Here is a 21907-nt window from a genome sequence, read left to right on the forward strand (position 1 = left end):
GGCTGCTTAAAGAGGACACTCAGGCCCAGAGAGGGAAAGAGATCAACCTGAGGTCACACAGCTGGGGGGAGACAGGCACAGATGCTCCCAGGAAACAGGGCACACAGCATGTTCTCAAGGACAGGAGAAATGACCCATCCACCCAGCAGCATTGGCTCAGAGCTGGCCCTGCCCAGCCTGGCCCCGACCTGGTGTGGTGGGGAGGGGTCGGCAGACCCAGGAGGCTGTAGATGCACTGAGGACTGACCATCCCAGCCTCCAGCAGTGGATTTTCATGCCTGACCCTCTTCAGTTCTCACTGAAGCCCTGCAAGGCAGGCATCGTCATGCCCATTTTATAGATGGGGAAACCAAGTCTAAAAATTATAAAGATCACATGTTTTTTTTTTAATATTTTTTTTTATTTTCCCACTGTACAGAAAGGGGGTCAGGTTATCCTTACATGTATACATTACAATTACATTTTTCCCCCAGCCTTTCTTCTGTTGCAACATGAGTATCTAGACATAGTTCTCAATGCTATTCAGCAGGATCTCCTTGTATGTTTTTTTAATGACACAGTTGGGATTCCAACACAGTCATTCTGACTCCAATGTTTGTTTCCTTTCTTTCTCCCTCCCCAGGTAGTCCCTGCCCCTGTGGGTCCATAGTCTAGCAAGAATGCCCCAAACTCCAAGGACGGGTGAGCGCCCCTCCTCGCCCCATGCTGTACGCAATCAGAGATGAGACTGTGGAGGATCAGGAAGCCCGAGAGCCAGGCTGGTGGGTGCACCTGAAGGATGAGGGGCTCTTTGAGGATTCTGGAGAGGATTCATCATCACATCTGTTGAGCCACCCTGCCCACGCATGTGCTCAGAGGCTCCTAGGGAAAACTGATGGTTTGGTTGGAAATTCTTCTCTGGTCTGGATGTGGGCTATCTCTTAGGCTTTAAGAAGCCAGGATCCTGCCATCTGAATCCCTCGCTCCCTCCCCACTCACTTCCACCCCAGCCTACGACTCTGAAGGTCTGTTATAACACTGGCACCAGCTGGGGGGTAACAAATGGAGCTGGGAGATTTGCCACCAGGCTTAAGACCTGCCTTGACACGTGGAGGCCGAGTCAGCTTGGGAAGATCTGACAGTCTTGAGTCTCAGTGTCTTTGTTTGTGAAGACATTGGTCCCCCCTTCATGGGGCTGTGGAGAAAGTGGTCCAAGCCATGGAAATGAGCTACCCCTCCCCCCACACACACTCATGTATGCAGGGAATCTCAGAGCTCTGCCTGCCTTGCTAATTGCCCCCATCTCCGCAGCGTCTGCTGCTCACTCCATCAGCACCAGCCTGGCACATCGCAGGAGCTCAGGCAAAGTCTGAGGAACCCCACTGAGGACCACTGAGATGTAGAGCATCCCAAGGGCCCCTACCTGGGGTGCCAGCTGAGCATCAGGAAGGGCTGGGACACCAAAGCTCCATCCTCTGAGGAGGGTCCCCAAGACAGAAATAATGCAGGAAGCCCCCATGCTGAGCATTTTCAGGGTGCTTGGGCCTCCACTGTTGCACGGTAAGGGCAACAGGCCCAGAAGAACCCTCCTCAGAGGCCACCAAACAAACAGCAGGATGTCACGCACTCCTGGCCAGTGGTGAGGATGGGGAGTATTTTCAGACTTGTTCTAAAAATTGGCACCAGCCATGACAACAATGACAATGACAATAATCATAACTCTCATTCACTGAGCTCAGACCTGGGGCCAGGCTTGAACCTAGGACACACTGACATCTTCTAATTCCTGTTCCAGAGTTGGAGGGAAGTTCTGGCACAGCCCTTGAGCTATTATGAGGGTCGGTAGCTCATCAGGCTCTCACAGCCCATGGGGGGAGCAGCCTAGTGGCTCTGACACCAGGCAACAGCAGCCACTCTTGCCTCACATGTGGGTCTGAGACCTGCCATGAGGTTGGCCAATAGTGTATCAATAACTGGTCACTCCTGCCCACTCTGCTGTCGGTGCACAGGCCCCCGAGGCCCAAGGGCGACATTTCCGAAACTTTTGAATGGCCCTCAGGGGTCCCGTTCCTCTGCTCACCCGCACAGATGCAGGGGCTGAGGTCCAGCCGGCTCTCGAGAACACAGGCCATGCAGGGGTGGAGTGGGGGGAAAGGCAGGGGCCGAGGGGCAGGGGTGGGACAGAATTGCTCCTGCTGTGGCCCCATGCCCAGCCCTGATGGAGGGAGACTAGGTCACTGTTAAACTCTGCTTTCTGAAGGCCTGTGTTTTACAAATTGTGTGGACAGGAAGGCATCGTGTGGAGCCTGGGGGCCAGTGGGCATGGGAGGTGAGCAAGGTGCCCGGGAGACAGGAAGCCTTGATAGCAAGTCAGAAGTTGGCCGGCTAAAGGGCGGCCTTTGGGTTCTTACATAAAAAGAAGGGGTCCCATACATAAAAAGAAGGAGGTTTCTCCCCCTCATCCCATTCCCTTTGTCCATGCTCTTATGATGACATGGAAGCATCTGGAAATGAGAAAAACATGTCCTTTGACATATAGGAGACCCGTGTCCATGGAGTTTTCAGCTGTGTCAAAAGATGCCCCCCTGCCTCCCCAAGCCAGGGCTTTGCCAACCCTGACAGCCTCTCCTGAGTGCCCCAGTGGACCAAGGAGCCCTCGAGCCCACAATTTTCCAAACCTCCACCATCTACTGGCCTTCTTGGTTTACCCTCGCCTTTTACCTCCTGGGCTGTTATTGGCTGTTCCATTTTCATTAGGTCAACTTATTTTTAAGCTTCCGTAAGTGCATTTTAAAAGAACATTTCATATCATTCTCATAAAAGGGAAATGAGTATTTTTCTAAAACATTAAAATAACTATCTATTAAAATGTTTGAAAGAGTTTCCTGTGAACCAAATTGCCTCACTCACCATGGATGCTGTTCCAGCTCTTCCTTCTCCTGCTCACCTAACCCTCTGCTGGGCTTGCTGCCTTGTGCCTCAGACACCTTCACAACGGGCACTGGCTCACACAGCTTGAGGTCTCTCTGTCCCCTGTTGGACCTGCCAATCCTAGGTCAGAGCCTCCTGTGTTCTCTGCCTCATGACTCCTCCTTGGGACTGTCTGCAGCACCAGCCAAGGTCAGCTGTGGTGGACATGACCTTATTTACCATGTGGAGAGCCCAAACAGCAGCTCCAGAATTCTGTCCTCCAACTAGATTCCTCCAAGGTAATTCTTGACAAGCTTTTATTATCTGTTTCCCTTTGGGAAACAAAATTCTCTAAGTCGCTCTTCCCACCTTTACCTCTCTCTTTCTGCCTCCCCTCGGATCAAGGAGGATCCTGTCCTGCTTTCCTATAGCCCCAAACACCTATCATAAGCCATGCCACCATCTTCCTTTTAATTGTGCTTGGCAAGGGAACCCCTAGTGAGATGCCTGAATGAATGAAAATGCCCTTGGGTGAACCGCTTAGCCCTACTTCTTCCTTCTCCCTAAGGGCAAGATGACCAGGTGAGTGGCCTTAACTGAGCACTGCTGCATTCTAAGCACTGGGCTGGGGCTTTCTCATGTTGTTCCACAATTTCCCACAGCAACTGAGTCATTTAGGCTTTCAAAATGGGCAGAGCTCCCTCCTCCTCCCCACCACCTCCTCTGCTCCCTCCTGGTCCAAGCCTTCATAATTGGTCCCCCAGAGCCTGTCAACACCCTCCCTGGTCCCACCCTCCTGAGAGGTCTCCCTGGTCCCATCCTTGCCTGCCACGCCCTCTGCCTCATCAACTCCTGGTCTACCCAAATGTCATCTTGATGACTTTTTCTCTGGACATCTTACAGTAAATGGTACCCCAACCCAGCATTTCCTACTCCCCTGCCCAGAGGGAGTTTTCTCCCATCTGATATTAATATGTATATGAACTAGTTTATTGTCCATCTTTCCCTCCCACCCTCCTCGCTATTAAAATATAAGCTTCCCAAGGGCAGGGACTCTTGCCTCCTTGGTACTCTGAGTTATTCCTGGCACACAGTGAATGACTGATTCCAGGGGTACAGGGACTATACCACCACTTTACTGAGGGGTCTGAGGCTCAGAGAAGCTAAGAATGCTGTCTAAGATCCCATAAAGCAGATGACTCATAAAGCAGTTACAGACACTCTGGTCTATCTGTCCTCCACACCACACTCTCTCTTACACCAGTGAGGATGGTTGTGTGTTTCAGTCCCTGTACAAAACAGGAGAAGCAATTGCAACCAGATTCCCCCAGGACTTGTCGGTCTCCCAGCATCACGGGTTTCCTGGATGAGAGGCCCCTTAGTGGCAGCAACTGACAAGGGCCAATAATTCAGTGCCAGTTACCGAGAAAGTAAGACTTTTTTTTTTTTTTTTTTTTTTTTTTTGCTCGTTTTGCAAGAAAAGAAAAATGCCATTTGGCCTCAGAAAGATGTTCTTGCTGCCAAACACATGATTTTTGCACATGGTGAGGATGTGTGATTTTTACATATGTATTTTTTCCCTTTTTTCTCTTTTAGTAAAAACAGATTCATCTTTGGCAACAGGGTGAAAGAAAGGGAGAATAAGAAAATTACTATAGAAAACCATTACTTTGCTATTACAGAGACCAAGAGCCAAGAGTTTGGAATCATCATGGATAAAAAGAAATTTTTTAAAAGGGGGGTGGGGTGGGAGTGAGGCAAAAGATCACCAGAGTTTATGAAACAGAGATATATATGGAAGCCAGCTCCCATGTATCCATTCTAAAGCATCCCAGGTCTTCAGAATACTTAGATAATGCCGTAACTCTGAGATGGCAAAGCACAGGCAGAGGTGATGCCCCTGCCCCCATCTATGCACAGGACAGACATGAGTAATCGATCACAGCATTCTCTCTCACTAAGCGGGAATGCAGATTCAAGACTCTAGAAAACCTCTACCCATTAATGAGAGTTGTCAAGTAAGATGAAACAAGGTTGCTTTTTGCCCTAATTAACTCCTTCATTTTACATATGAAGCAAGTGAGACACACAGAGAAGTAGCAACCTGACAGAGGTTGTGGAATGCTCATATAAATAAGTCCTTTCCAGTTTGCTCCTGCTTCCCAGGCTAGGGTTTATTTCACTAAACTCACCATTTTCTGGGTGTCTCCCAAGTCCCTTCACAGAGGTGAGAGGTCCTGAAGTGCCTGAACACCTAAAAGAAGATTCAGAGAATAAATGTGGAGCTTAGATTTCCTGCCTCCACAGACTTTCCATCGGTATCTATGCAACAGGCAGGCCATCTTTCTCAACAGAATCACATCAGGTCAAAATGGCTGCCAAAAAGAAAGGAAAATCTCCATCCCAGCCACTTGGCCTTTCACATGTTTATGAAGATCACTCTTAAAAGGGAAGAGCTAGGAACTAGGAAATGCCGGCATTCCCACGGGAGATTGTTACCACTCTAGAAATGGTTCTTGTATATTTTTTCTCAGTTGAAGAATAAAGTTTTCCACTAGATTAGTATTTCCAAAGTGTTTTATGGGAAGCATATTCTGAAAATGCTCCATGAGATAACATAAAACTAAAACACCAATAAAATAAAATGGAAAAGACTGGTGGCCAAATATGTTGGAGTTCTCTCTTGTGGAAACACGTATCGTATTTTAGGGTATAAAAGGCCCTGAGAAGTCCTGCAAAAAAATCGCATGTTGTATTTTTCAAGATGCATTTGTCCACAGAAATCTGTTTGCTGGTAGCCTTTATTAAAATTCTGCTGGACCTTCTTTCAAAAACACCAGTTTAACTGCAGCACATTAGAGGGGAAAGAATGGAGGAGTCAGATTCAGAAGAACTGAGTCTGAATCCTGGTCTTTGACATTTTATTCTAAGCAGTTTATACTTCAGATTCTAGGTAATAGAAAATTATCTAGATTTAATTTAGGTTTTTAAAATACATTTATTTGTCAGAGATAATAGAGATTCATTATAGATAACTTGAAAAATAAAAAAATGTAGAGAAGAAATTAAAATTACTCAAAATTTCACCATCTAGAGATAACCACTGTTAAAATTTTGATATACTCTTTCAATATCTTTCATCTAATAAAAGAATCTCTAGACACATTTTTTAAGAAAACACATTAAAATACTCATACCTTTATATTCTATTGGGGGTTTTTTGTTTGTTTTAACAATAAGAAAAAGTATGATTAAAAAATCAAACAACACTCCCTGCGAACATGAATTTAAATGATGCTGTAGTATTACATCATAGGAATATGATCTGAAACCCTCAGGGCTAGATATTCCAGAAATCAGAATTATTTGGATTTGAGAAAGGTAAGACCTGATAAAAATGATATCTTATGAGGCACCTGCAATAGGACCTTAGCAGCAGCCTAGAACTTAATACAGAATCTGAGCAAGAAAACATTTGAATAATCACGCAAAGATGATGGCTGTGAAAAAGCCTCCTTTCAGTTCAGGTCAGACTTTTGCCACCAGTGACTTTGTAGCAGCCTTACAAAAATCTGTCAGCTGAGAGGGTTTTATGGATTTTGTAATTGTACATATTGAATTGTAGGCCTACACTGATTGCCAACTGAGCCAAACCTTCATTGTTGACTACTTGAGTTGTTTCTGAATTTTCATATTATAAGTAAGGCTATAAAAAGCATTCTTGCCCATAAATTTTTTTTGCACATCCATGGTTGCTTCCTCAGAATATATTCCTAGAAATTGAACTCCTGGGTCACTAAGAATTAACATTTTCAAGGTTCTCGATATATCTTCCAAACTGCTCTCCAGAAAGCTGAACAATTTACACTGCCAGCAGCATTGTGCGAGAGAGGCTATTTCCCATCCAATAGCAACCCTGGGTACCATCAGTGTTTGAAGAATGAATTCCAACTTGAAGAGCAAAAATTTTCATCTCTCTCTGAGTTACATTCCCTTTATTACTAAGTGATAGTCAACCTTTTTTTATATGCTACCTGAACGATTATATTTCTTTTTAAAGTGTCTTTAGATTTCCCATGCAAATCTTTTTATTAAGATGTTCATATTTTTTCCTCTTGACTTGGAAGAACTCTTACAGATTAAGTATATTAAAACACTTTGGGTACCACGAATGTTGTAATATTTTCCTCTTTTTGTCCTTTGACTTAATGTTATTGATGATGTCTTAGTGGTTCCCTGAATTTAAAAAGTGAACTATGTAATACATGTGGAATGTGAAACACTTAAAAAACATAGAAGAATATAAGAAAAACAGCTTACCTGTAACTCAGTCACCCAGAAGTAACCACACTAATATTTTAGTGTAGAATTTCTAATATTTTCTGCTTCTTTCAAAAAGGGTGTGTCATTTTGTATACAGTTTCACAGCCTGCTTTGTCTCCTCTTATTCTTGTGACTGTTTCCTCCATTTTAATAAATATTCTTCTATATCTTTATGATTACATAGCATTCCATTGTATTCAACCATCACTTACTTAAATATTCCCCAGTTTTGAACATTCAACTTGTTTCCAATGTTTATCATTATTTGTAGTGGTCTATTGATACCTTCTTACCACCATCCATCCCCTCATCTCTATTTCTTATAATAAATTCCTATAATTTCTGGGACAAAGCACATGTGCATTTTCAATCTTTTATTGTTTTCTCCAGTAATTAATATTTAATTGATATTTATTAAGCTAATTTTTAAAATATGGAGTGATTTTAACTACTCAGCCATAAAAAAAGAACAAAGAACTTTTCTTTTATTTTTTCTGTTATAGTTGGTTTACAGTGTTCTGTCAATTTTCTACTATACAGCAAAGTGACCCAGTCACACACACAAGTCTTAGTCAGCAACATGGATGGAACTAGAGACTCTCATACTAAGTGAAGTAAGTCAGAAAGAGAAAGACAAATACCATATGATATCACTTATATCTGGAATCTAATATTCGGCACAAATAAACTTTTCCACAGAAAGGAAACTCATGGACTTGGTGAACAGACTTGTGGTTGCCAAGGGGAAGGGGGATTGACTGGGAATCTGGTGTTAATAGATGCAAACTATTGTATTTGGAATGGATAAGCAATGAGATCTTGCTGTACAGCACCGGGAACTGTGTCTAGTCACTTGTAATGGAGCATGATGGAGGATGATGTGAGAAAAAGAATATGTGTGTGTGTGTGTGTGTGTGTGTGTGTGTGTGTGAGAGAGAGAGAGAGAGAGACTAGGTCACTTTGCGGTATAGTAGAAAATTGACAGAACACTGTAAACCAACTACAATGGAAAAAATAAAAATCATTAAAAATTTTTTAAAATATAGAGTGATTTTTAAAGAAAGTAAGAATCATCCTTAATCCCCCTCCACCCCAGAACAGCTAATATTGCAAATGTGAGACTTTCATCTATACTGTTTCATCTGTGCATGATGTTTGTGTAAACATAACAGGGATTGCCTTGAACACACTGTCCTCCAAAGGCAATTGTTCGCTATATTATAAACATTTTTTTCCAGTACACATGTAATTTTAAACCAAAATATCTTTACTGGTCACATAGAATTACATCATTTGGATGTCCACAATATACTTGATCAATCTTTCTTTACAAGGAATTTCGGGGTTTTGCTTTCCATCCACAGAACAATAATGAAAATCACTGTGATATCTTTAATTATTTCCCTGGTAAACATTCCTCATTGTGAAATCAGTATGTCAACACTGTACATTTTCGAGGATTTTGCTATATCTTGGTGGCTTATGCTCTGGAGTTTGCTATGATTTCCACTCTCTCCCATAACATGCAAGACTGTTTCCTAGAACCAGTATAGGGGGTTATCTTTTAATTTAAAATATTTAGTGAAATGTGGTATCTTCTTGTTATTTTAATGTGCTTAAAAAAAAACAGCCACATTGAATATTCTTCCACATATTTACTGACCATTTGTTTTTTTCTCCTATTAATTACTTATCCCACATGAGCTGTTCATCTTCTCATTGTTTTGTAAACTTTCTTTATAAGCTGAGCTTATGGACACTTTAATATGCCATATTTGGGGAAGTATTTTTCCTATTTTGACACTCACTACTGACTGTTTAAGATACCTTTAGTATTGGAGTTCCCATGTGGCTCAGTAGTTAACGAATCTGACTAGCATCCATGAATACACAGGTTCAATCCCTGGCCTTCTCAGTGGGTTAAGGATCTGGCATTGCCATGAGCTGTGGTGTAGGTCGCAGACACAGCTCAGATCCTCCGTTGCTGTGGCTGTGTTGTAGGCCTGCAGCTACAGCTCCGATTTGACCCCTAGCCTGGGAAACTCCATATACCACAGGTGCAGCCCTAAAAAGAAAAAAAAGAAAAAAAGATACATTTAGTATAGAACAGCAATAATTTTACCTAGTCTGACCTCTCAGATTTATCTCTATAGCATCTTCTTTCAACATCGTCCTTAGGAAGACCCTCTCCAGTCCCACATTTTATAGACTGACCTACATTTTCTTCTAGTACCTCTGTGACTTTATTTTTATATACATATCTTTAATTCACCAGGGATTTATTTTAGTTTATGACTGAGCTGAGGATCAGAGTTAATTTTTTTCCAACATCATTTATTGAATAATCCATCCTTTCCACAAGGATTTGAAGTGTCACCATTATCACATACTAAATATTTATACATACTCCAGTCTGTCCCTGAGCTTGCAGTTCTGTCCCATCGATCTCTCTGTCTACTCTGGAGCTGAGGGGAGAGAGGTTTCTGGGGTAGAACAGGCAGGACCTGATAACTGATTAGACATAAGGGGACTTGAAGATGACTTCAAGGTTTGAGACTGAATAACTGGATGGATGGTGATGCCATTAATCAAGAAAATGGAGGTGGGGGAGGGCTCGCTCTCTCCCCAGTCTCTCCTCTCTTCAATCCATCACTCACATTCCAGGCAGAATCAAATTTTTAATACATATTTATTTAATATGTAGGAAAAATAACGCATGCACATGGTAAAAAATATTCACTCAGTACGAAAGGTTTACAATGAACAGGAAGTCTCCCTCACAACACCTACTCTCAGTTCTCCATGGAAGCAGCAGTTAGGAGTTTTTTGTGTATCTTTATAGAATTGTCTCCTACAAGCATAGATAGATAGATATGTGCCTTCATGCATGTGCATTCACACACATCTTTCAAACAAATAGAACCAAACTACAAATACCAAACAGCCCCTTGATTATGTTAACCTCAAAGATTTGTCTTAGAAATGGCGCCACATGAGCACATATAGATCCATCCTGTTGTTTTTAATGGCTATTTGAGGATCCACTGTATGATGCACCATCATTTTTTTACCCAGCTTCTGTAGAGGAACACTTCCAGAATTTGTTCCCGTTAATTTTTCTTCTTAAGCGCAGAGTCGATCATGCTTCCCTTCTGTTTAAAATTCTCCCTGGCTCCTCATTACCCACAAAACACATTTGAAAGCTCTGCTTCTAACTAGTGGAGGCTTCACAACATAGCCCGCTTTCCCTCTGAACCTCATCTCAAGCCATTTCTCAGCTTGGCCCTCTGACCCACCGCCTCAGACTTTTTGGAAGTCCCTCTGTACCCGTATGTGGCTTTCAGATACAGTTTCCATTGCCTTAAATCTCTGTTCTGTCTTGTCCAACTGGAGAACTCCTACGCTTCCTTCAAAACTCTTCTCAGTGTCACCTTCTCTGTGAAGCCTTCCTGTAGTCCCCTTTACCCCCTTAAACATATGTACTTACATACACACACACACACACACACACACACACACACACACACACACACAGAGAGAGAGCCAGATCAAAATGAGTTCTTTCATCCTCAATGCTCCTAATACACACACCTTATTCCGTTGTAACTACTTCTAATCCTTTCCAAACTAGCTCAAGGAAAACCTCATCTGGAAGCCTTTTTTGTTTTGTTTTGTTTTTGCTTTTTAGGGCTGCATTAACAGCTTATGGAGGTCCCCAGACTAGAGGTCGAATCAAGGTATGTCTGCTGGCCTACACAACAGCAATACCAGATCCGAACTGCGTCTGCGACCAACACCACAGCTCATGGCAACACCAGATCCTTAACCTGCTGAGTGAGGCCAAGAATCAAACCCGCAACCTCACAGTTCCTAGTCAGGTTCGTTTCCCCTGTGCCATGATGGGAACGCCTGGACAGCCTTTCTTGAGCCCTCAGGTAAACTGACCACTCAACGCCTCATCTCACTATCCTACACCTATTGCAGGACCCGTGATCTTCATTTCCAGCACTGCTATGGCCCTTTTCTTTCCTAGAGAGTAGAAGCCTTTAAGCTCCCTGAGAGTAGCTGTTACCTCCTTGGTCACAGCAGTTTACCCAGTCTGACACTGCATCTGACACATCAGGTGCTCAGCTGGACATGCCAGCTGAGACAGAACAGGGTGCCCATGCTGTTTGGATGTCCACGGGGTCCTCACTCTTCCCCCAGTTGCTCATGCCGATGCCACTCTGAATACCAGCTTATTGCTCCATAAATGCTGTTGCTCGAACTGTAACAATTATTGACATGTCTATAACTCTCATTAGACTGCCTCTGACACAAAGAGTGTCACACTTATCTTTTGAAACCTCAAGGGCCCACAGCAGTGCCTGACATGTAGGAGATACTCAGTGACTACAGCTGGAAAAACTAGCAGATGAACAAGTAAAGAAACAGTTGACTTTGGGGCCTATGAGAGTGACTGTGTACAGCTTCCCAGCCCCTTTGGTTACTATTTATCTGCTCTTAGGCTAAGGACAATGTCCTTAATGGGACCATCCAAACCCTGCGTGGTCTGACTTCTGCCTTTCTGTCTGAATTAGCCTTGCGCTCAGCTCTGAGTGATAGAAACTCCAAAATGGCTGTAGTTGAGATGTTAGAGACATGTATTCCTCACTCCTGAACAGGAGGAGACAAATGGTAGAGGGTAGGGAAGGCAGGTCCTTGGTCATCGGAGACCCAGACCGCTTCCCTTTTGTCATATTACAATCCAAACACGTGATTCTACGGAGTGGTCCACAATGACAGCTCTGGCTATAGATATGATGTTTGGGCTTCACCCAGCCTTAAAGAGTAATGGACAAATGCCTGTGACCTGCCCTTTAAGAATGTTTCCCAAAAGATGCACATAGCACATTCCACAGCCCAGAACTTAGTCACATTTCCATGCCTGGCTGCCAGGGAGGTTGGGAAATGTAGTCTGTCTTAGATCCACTGAAAATAAAAGGTTCTCATAGCCAAGACATGGAAACAACCTAAATGTCCATCGACAGATGAATGGATAAAGAAGATGTTGTACATATATGGACTGCTGCTCAGCCGTAAAAAAGAACGAAATAATACCATTGGAGCAACACAGGTACAACTACAGGTTCTCATGCTAAGTGAAGTAAGTCAGAAAGAGAAGGACAAATACTATACAATATCACTTATATGTGGAATCAAAAATATGACGCAAATGAACCTATCTACAAAACAGAAACAGACTCACAGACGTAGAGAATATAGACTTGTGATTGCTGAGGGGGAGGGAGAGGGAGTTTGCAGTTAATAGATTTAAACTATAACATTTGGCATGGATAAACAGCAAGGTCCTGCTGTATAGCATAGGGAACTATATCCAATTGCCTGAGATAGATCATGATGGAAAGAATATAAAAAAGAATGTGTATAGAGTATATAATTGAGTCACTTTGCTGTATAGCAGAAATTGAACCAACATTGTAAATCAACTCTAATTTTTACAAGTTTTTTAAAAATAAAAGACTCTCTAGTCAGAAATACAGGAGAGACTATATCTTAAGGGACAAAGGGCAGCCTCTTCCTAATTTCTCTCCACCCTGATCACAATCATCCTCCCTTTGGTTTCTCCTACACTCCACCTCCTTCCTGCCATGCTCCCGGGGGGACATGAGATGCCTGCACACATGGTTACGTCTCTCCCTGCCCACTTCTAATTCACTCCTAGTCACCCATCAGAACTCAGCTTAACCTTTGCCTCCATAGGAAACATCCACACTAAGGCAAAGAATCCATTGCTAGAATACAAAGAATCATGTATCTCTCCTTTAAAATGCTTGTCAATGGAGTTCCCATCATGGCACAGCAGAAATGAATCTGACTAGGAAGCATGAGGTTACAGGTTCAACCCCTTGCCTCGCTCAGTGGGTTAAGGATCCGGCATTGCGGTGAGCTGTGGTGTAGGTCACAGACATGGCTTGGATCCAGCGTTGCTCTGGCTGTGGTGTAGGCCAGTGGCTATAGCTCCAATTCCACCCCTAGCCTGGGAACCTCCATATGCTGCAGGTGTGGCCCTAAAAAGACAAAAATAAATTAATTAATTAAATAAAATGCTTGTCAAAAATCTCAGCTGTACATTTATTTGCAAGATTATTTGATTAACCAGACAATAAGCTCTACCAGGCAGAGAGCATGTCTGCATTTGTTCATTCTTTGGTCTCCAGCACCAAGCACAGAGCCTTGCTCATAGTAGGTTCTCAATAGTAGGTTCAGTGTAGGGCAGATTGATTAACTGCATGTACACTGAGAAGTTAGGGATAAACTCTGGGGCCAGGGAAGGAGGTCTTCATGTGGTAGTCACTTGCACGGAAGTGAATGAAATTATGGGAGTAGCTAAGATTCTTTAGAGGTCAAGAGAAAGAGAGGAAAGAGAAAATACTGTTTGTATTTGCAGCATTGATGTACAAGGCAGAAAGATAATAAGAAAAAAATAGAAATAACAAATAAAAAGGAAAAGAAGAGGAGGCATGCTTGCCAAGCCCTGTGCCGGGCTTGTTGTGTGGATTATCTCATTTGTTCTCAAAGCAGCGCCAAGACCAAGCTCTTGCTACTACCCAAGGAAGAGGGACAGGCTGAGGTTTAGTTGAAGGACCACGTGACCTGTTCAGAAACCAGGTCAGGCTGACTCGCAGCCCATGCCTCTTGATGGGATTCTCTCCTGAGAACGTGGTCCTGAGGAGGGAGGAGAGGGCAGGGTGCAAAAGACTATGGACATGAGTCCTAAAGGTCAAGAAGAGTCAGAAGGCCTTGACCACTGGCTCTGCCCATTAGAGCCACTGTGGTGGAACAGGCCCAGCAGAGGAGTGGAAACCCCCGGGACTAGGAGTGACGCACAAGTTTATATCTCTGGAGTTTGTAATAAAGAGAGCAGACAGGGCTCCAAGGAGAGGGTAACCAATGCCAGCTAATGCCGTAGAGGAACCCCCCAATCTCAGTGGCTCAACAGAGGTCCATCTTGCTCCCTTCATAATCTGATGACAGCCCCGGCAGCTATCCTGAATGGTCCTCCTCCAGCTGGTGACTTGGGGACCTGGGCTGCCTCTACCTTGCAACCCCTGAATCTCAGAGACCTTAACTTCCAGCTACACAAAAGCGGACAAAGCAAAGCAAAGAAAAAAGAAAAGAAAAGAGTGAGGAAAAGGTTTACCTGCTCTTAACTGCCTCAGACCACAGGTGGCACCTTATTTCTGTTCACTTTCCATCTCTAAGAATTGGGGTTTTGACTGCTCCTAGCTGCATGGGGTCTGGGAATATACTTTTGTCAGATGCCCTGGGAAAAGAAGTGGCTCCATAAAAATACAGCCTTGCCTCTGCCACATAAAAGCTTTCTAAACTGTAAGAGTATTTGACTTATTTATAAACAGAGGTATAAACTGGCAGACAGGCAGGTATGAAGACAGAAGAGGGCAGACGAAGCCTGGTGAAGGTCTCTGGCTGGAAGAGAGGAAAGTCCCCTCTGAGATCAGAGGTTGGGAGAAGGGCTAGGATCATCCCAGCAGCACACTTGCTTGGAGGTGAAGAGCTCAGGCTCTGGAACCACTCTTCCAATTTGAAAATGCTCTGTTCACCATTTGCCAGCTAAGTGACCTTGGGTGAGTTATTTCTCTGTGCCTCAGTCTTATCATCTGTAAAGTGGGGGTAGCACTGCAATCTGTACCATAGCTAACTTAAGTTAATTTATAGAGTGCTGGGTAGAGTACTTGGCATATAATAATGGTTCAAGAAATAGCCTAGACCCCATTTGTAATGTATGCACATATGTGCTTTTGCTCAAATGGGTATACACACCACAAGTGCTCTGCAACTACTATTCCTACCCCAAGTCATGTCTGGTCTCCCATCAGAACACTTGGGTAGTATTTCATTTCACACATGCACCATCATTTATTTAAACAGTCCCCTACTATGGAGCACATAGTAGCTTCCAGATCTTTAATGCTATTAATAATTTAAACAACACTGTGGCGAATATCTCAGAACTTGAATCTTTGAGCAAACGTGAACATCTATCCACATGTTTTATTTTAGAGACCCATTCCTCTAAATTGTTCTCCATGATGTGGCACCTTTTTAACTCCTCCCAGGAGCCTGGAATGAGGGTGCCTGCCAGCTTCCCATGTGACAGATGTCTGTTTAAGGAGTAAGCGAGGCCATTTTATACATCTGGCACCAAAAAGTCTATGAAAATCTTAGAAACATGGGCACACACACACACTCCAAATTAAGAAAAGAATAGTGCAAACTGAAAAGGAATAAATATTTAATTCAATGGCTCCTGAGCAGAGAAGCAGTCCTGCAGGAAGACAAAAAGCAAAGCCTGTGACAGGCAAGGGCTGCCTCGCTGGCCTCGACCCAGCACTGCATGACCTGGGCAAGCTCCTTAGGCTACTTGAGCCTGAACTGCTTCCCCTGTAAGATGGAAATTCAAGCAAGTCCTACCACTTGGGCTCTTTCTAAGGATGAGAAGATAACCCATGGACATGTAAAGCAGCTGGAACCATGCCTGACAAATGGGGTCTCCAACCATGTCACCTACTAATGTCCTGTGTCAAGAAGGCATCCACAACTCATCTCATAATTGTTATAATTTATGTATACATATATATGTATATATGTATGTGCGCGTGTGTGTACATACACATGGGGGGTGCGTGTGTACTGAATGTCCTGAGATGATAAGGCACAGCTCCCCCACCAGAGAGAGAGTCTGGGGCCCTGAAATGGCCATATGACTTTGTGAGGAAGAAACAAGTCCGCAAAGACAGAGAGAGGGAGTTGACAGAGGGAGTGAGAAAGCTCATGTTCTGTGGCTTTTGCTAAATGTAGAGAAATCCAGCCATGTTTTCATTTAAAGCAAAGGAAGATAAGATATGGAAGCAAGCCAAATGTTCATCAACAAATGAATGGATAAAGAAGATTATATATATACACACATATATATAGGAATATTACTCAGCCGTTAAAAAAGAGTGAACTAATACCACTTGCAGCAGCAGGAGTGGACCTAGAGATTATCATACTAGATGAAGTAAGCCAGAGGAAGACAAAACCATATGATATTGTTTATATGTGGAATCTAAACAAACGATACAAATGAACTTATTTACAGAACAGAAATGGACTCACAGTCATAGAAAACAAACACAGTTGCCAAACAGGAAAGGGAGAAGAGTGATAAACTAAGAGTTTGGGATTAACACATACACACTACTGTATATAAAGTAGACAATCAACAAGGACCTACTGTGTAACACAGAGAACTCTCCTCCATATCAGGTATATATAACTGAATGATTTTTCTGTACACCTGAAACAAACACAACATTGTTAATTAACGATACTCCAATGAAAAATAAATAGGTTAAATAAAATAACGGCAGAGACCAAAGCACAAGGGCTCAGGGAGGGGCTCCCATCTGTGGAGACACACATAAAGGGAGCTTGAGGGCATGGCTGGAGCTTCCAGTGACACTGGGTCCCACGTGGAGAAAGCACCCCATTGCAGTCTCCAGCAGCTCTTCTATAACACCATGTTTGCCGTGTGTCACTGAGAGGTTTGATTCCTACTGCTCAGTGGCTTTAAAACAGGAGGGCAGCCATTTCTGCCAGTTTTATTCACTGGTGTATCCTTTGTCTTAGGAGAACTTGTTACATAGAAGGCTCTCCATAAATATGTGTTAAATGCAATTCAGTGAAACAGGAAGTTTCATTTGGAAGCTAATACGTCTCTAACATACCTGTAATGTAATGTAATGTTGCTGATCTCCCTTTGGAACAAAGAGGCAGGAGTTCTCAGGCTCACAATCTTCTGTAGTGAGAACATCATCACCTTGCTTTGTTTTGTTTTGTTTTGTTTTTGTCTTTTTGCCTTTTCTGGGGCTGCTCCCGCGGCATATGGAGGTTCCCAGGCTAGGGGTCTAATCAGAGCTGCTGCTGCTGGCCTACGCCAGGGCCACAGCAATGAGGGATCTGAGCCACATCTGCAACCTACACCACAGCTCAGGGCAACGCGGGATCCTTAACCCACTGAGCAAGGCCAGGGATTGAACCCCAAAACTCATGGTTCCTAGTTGGATTCATTAACCACTGCACCGCGACAGAACTCCCACACCTTGCTTTGGTTTTATTGTATTGATGATGGACACCTGTCAGGGTGGCCCCGGGGCTGCTCATGATATAGCTGGCCATAGCCTAGCTCTCCTCCCAGCAGCACCCCCTCAGCACTTTGATTATAGCCAGGTCAGGTGACTTGCTTTAGCCAAAGAGATGTGACCGGAGGTGACAGGCAGGCCTTTAAAAGACAGTGCATGGTTTGCAACACGGCCTTCCTCTCCTCAGTGGCAGTGAGAGCCAGGAGCAGATGGACCAGCTTCAGGCTGCATCTTGGGGTGACCGTGAGGAGCAGAGCTCCCTGGCTGGCCATCTTTGCATGTGTATCATGAGAGGGAAACACCTTGTTTCAGTCAACTACAGCTACAACTCCCGAGATTTTGAGGTCTTTGTTGGGCCAGCACAACCTAGCCTAGTCTGTGTGGGTTCCTGCTAATGGACAGGAAAGGCCCATAGAGTGGCCAGTGGAGGACACACGGACGCAGGAGTCCTGGGCTCCCTCATGGGCATGGCTCCCAGAGGGTTGTCCTGTCTCTTCAGGTGCCCCAGGAGGGTTCTGGCCACCACATGAACTCGGAGAAGAGAAAAGAGGAAATCCAGGGTGGCTCAGGGTGCCCCTCAACAGAGGACCAAGAAGGTCCAGCTGAGTTTGGAAAGACGGATCAGACTCCTAAGGGCAAGGACCCTGGCACAGCCATCTCTGTAACTCCAAGCAGGGTCTGACAAGGTGCCTTGCTCATAACAACTGCCTGGTAAAGTTTGTGAGAGAGATGGATTAATTTTAAGCAAGAAGCCTAAGGGAATGGTGACCAGTGTGTGTGGGGGGGGTCCTGAAAATGGACAAACCTGGGCTCAAAACCCAGCTCTACACTGAACTGCACGTGTGACCTGGAACAAGCCCCTTCAATCTGAGATGCAGTTCCCTCATCTCAAAAATGGGGATGATATTTTCTAAGTCCATCCATGCTGCTGCAAATGGCATTAATTCTTTCTTTTTTATGGCTAACTAATATTCCATGGTATTTATGTACCATATCTTCTTTATCCATTCCTTTATTGATGGGCATTTAGAAATTATCATATGAAGTGAAGTCGAAGACAAATATCATATTGCTTGCTAATATGTGGAATCTAATAAACAATGATACAAAAGAGCTTATTCACAAAGCAGAAACAGACTCAAAGCTTTCAAAACCAAACTTATGGTTTCCAAGGGGAAACTCAGGAGGAGGGATAAATTAGGAGACTGGGATTAACATTTACACACTACTTATATAAGTAATAAGGATCTACTGTATAACACAGAGAACGCTGCTCAATACTGTATTATAACCTATGTGGGAAAAGAATCTGAGAAAGGATGGAGACATGTGAATGTATAACTGATTCACTTTGCTGTACACCTGAAACTAACGCAGCATCATAAGTCAACTATTCTCCAATAAAACTTAAAAAAAATAAAAATCAAAAGAAAAAATGGGGATGAGAGCAACCTCTGTTGGTAAGACAGTTACAAGGATTACATGATGTGCAGAGCGTTTCACTTAATGCCTGTCTGCGACCACCATCAGATGAAGGTGAACAAAGCCAGCTCTGTGGCCAGACAAGGGTGTTAGTCCTAGTCTGCTCACCCAAGCCCGTTATGTCTTTTTTTGAAGTTCCTTCATTGCTCAGTGCACATAATGCTCTCTGCTTGCAGGCTGGACATAAAGCCCCCAACACGGTGCCAGAACGGTCAGCGCTCACCACGTCTCCCTCTACCCAGGGGAGTCCCGCAGCAGCCAAGCTCAGAAACAGGATCCTGCAACACCCTCCAGGGCCCTGATTCCAGTTCCCACTTCTTCGAAGTAGCAGCTCATTATGACAAATGAAGCCATGCAGGGGTGTTAACAGGGCATAATGGGTTAATTTGTTACCTCTCCTGGGGTCAAATTTAGAACCTCGTGGTCCTTGAGCTTGAGCAGATCTCTAATGGCTTTGCTAGGGTCCTGTCAATTTTCTGGCGTGGTGGGACGGGATACTTAAAGGTGATCCATCTCTGGGGGCTGTCAGGACGAGGCTGACCGTGATCCTTTCTTTTTTTGCGGTGACCCTAGGTGCAGCTGGCCTAGAGAGGTTGGTGCTCACAGCCAGACCGCCAGCTCAGGGCTGGAGAATTCAGAGTGGGTGTGGGAGGCTCTCGGGCCCAAAGGACTTACTCTTTGCTTCTACAGCTCTCCACCCCTTGCCCCAGCTGGAACCTCTTATCGATAGATCCTTTACAAGCTATTATCAGTCTGATATCCAGATGTCCCGTCTTCCCCACATCTGGAAGCAACTCTCTTTCCCATTAACATTTATCGAGCACCTACTATATACCCATGCTTGGCACTTCTCAAATGCCATTACATTCGGCCCTTCCAGAGACACTCTGAGTTATGCAGCAGTAACCTCATTTCCCAAAGCACTGAGTTTTGGAAATAATAAATGCATTGCCCCCCATCAAGGGGTCAATGATGTATGTTACCCAGGCTCAAAATCCAGTTCTTCTCCTACCTCATTACCTTGCCTTTCCTGCTGGGGTAGAAAGTCAAAAAGCCTGCAAGGACGACAGACTCAATGTTCAATGAGAGCTTTGGGAAGGGAGGGGCTGTGGGCTGTGTCAAATGCGACTGTGGACACTGTCTGATGGAAATGGGAAGAAGGGTGCCACTGAACAGACCTCTCCAGTGATGCTGCCCAGACTCGCCACGTGGAGGGGTTTGAAAGCTGCTCAGTAAGCCTGAACCTTCACGATATGAGAGCTTCTCTCCAGAAAAGAAAATATCTGTTGCCCTTGACAAGTGCAAATAACACCTTAGAAAATAGTATTATCAAGCTCTAGAGCTCAAACCTGCAATTTTAGGGGAAATCAGTAGTTTCCCTGTGGCACAAGGTAAGCTGTTGGGTGAGGACCTGGCTGTAAGAGGCCCTGGAGGCTGAATGGGACAGACCATACTCCGTCACTCTGATCTCCTTCTGGGGGGCATGAAGAGGGTTCCCTGAGCATGCAGGATTGGGGGGGGTGGGAACAGGGGTCCACTCACTGATTGAGGCTGGGGATTGAACCTGCATCCTCAAGGATACTAATTGGGTTCTTAACCCACTGAGCCACAACGGGAACTCCTTCAAGGAATTTTTAAAGCATGAACCTGGAGGAGTTCCCTGGTGGCACAGCAGATTAAGGATCTAGCATTGTCACCACTGTGGCTCTGGTCACAGCTATGGCCCAGGTTCCATTCTTATTCCTGGAATTTCCTCATATCGTGGGTACAGAAGAAAAAAAAAAAGAGAGAGAGAGAGAGAACCCGGAGCCATTTGGCCTGCGAAACAGAAGACTCAGGGGGCATAATGCCACTCTCAAGTCTCTGACAAAGGGGCAAACGGACTTGATGTGAACCCAGGAGGCAGCGCCAGTGCCAATGGTCTGAGCATCAGGGATGTAGTGTAGGATGAGCTGGGATGAGAGAAAGAGGTTTCCAGTCTCCCCATGGCTTGGACCCTGCCTCACGGCAATGGACTTTCTTTCCACCTGTGAAAATCCCCTGGCACAGGGATGGCAGTAACTCTCTGACTAAAACCATTAGAATGGAGGCAGGTGTCAGGGAGGACGGAGGCCACATCAAGGTTTGGATGAAAGGAGTGCCATGATCCATTCACGAGGGCTGGGAAGTGAGGGGACCTGTGCTGGGTACTCGTTATTTCTAGCCTGGTGATGCTCCTTGCACAGGCGAGTTCTAAAACGTGGTGTATGAAACGGAATGGTGTTGCCTTGGATGTGCTGGGCCCAGCAAGCTGGGAGGTCTTCTAATGCAAACTGCCAGGGCCCCGAGACCCCTCTCATCTAGGTGGTCTGGGAGCCAAGTGGGATCCTGTGGGGGTCACGTGACACAGTCTCCAGCCAGCTGGGAGGCTGTGATTCCCACAGGCGTACACATGACTGTGCTATTCTCCATCTGGAGAGAAACACTCACAGGCTCCCTGGCAGAATCTGCGCGCGGTTCGTTAACGTCAGTTGTCTTCAGGTACATGAAGTAAGAGTGCCTTAAGCCAAGGCCAGCACAATTAGAAGACAGAGGAATAGCGTGGACTTTGGCATCTGACTGACCTTGTTTGAAGCCCCAGTTTTGCCATTTCCTGGAGGTGTGCCCTCTGTCATCCTCAAGACTCTCTTCTGTCCACAGGGCCCAGTGAAGGAACCTACTATACAGGTTGACGTGGCAATTACACGAGGTGACACAGGGAAATCACTTTGCCCAGGGCCTGGTTCATGTCAGGCTTAACAAATGGTCACGGTACTAATTAATATAGTTTTAATAAAATGCAGCCCCCTGGGAGCCTGATTGAGTGAGAGGATGGTAATAATTTGTAATCAGCTTGTCAGCAGTGTCTATGCAAGTGGCTACCTTCTAAAGAGTTCCAAATCACCTGTTTCACGAAGCCATTGAGGCATCGTTCCTACAAATGTGCTTGCACTCTTTGGCTTAACCAAACTTCTCTCCGGAGGGGA

At 44.6% G+C, this 21907-nt stretch overlaps 1 long non-coding RNA gene across 3 annotated transcripts in view; it reads right to left on the bottom strand.

Annotated features, from left to right (window-relative positions):
• Positions 1–21907, bottom strand: part of LOC106506054 — a 262494-nt gene that overhangs the window by 3825 nt on the left and 236762 nt on the right. For all 3 annotated transcript variants that reach the window (XR_002338702.1, XR_001301036.2, XR_002338701.1), the window contains one exon: positions 5082–5143. This is a non-coding gene — a long non-coding RNA (uncharacterized LOC106506054). The remainder of the gene's footprint in view (positions 1–5081; positions 5144–21907) is intronic.

Source organism: Sus scrofa, chromosome 14, assembly GCF_000003025.6.
Source record: "Sus scrofa isolate TJ Tabasco breed Duroc chromosome 14, Sscrofa11.1, whole genome shotgun sequence".
NCBI lineage: Eukaryota > Metazoa > Chordata > Mammalia > Artiodactyla > Suidae > Sus > Sus scrofa.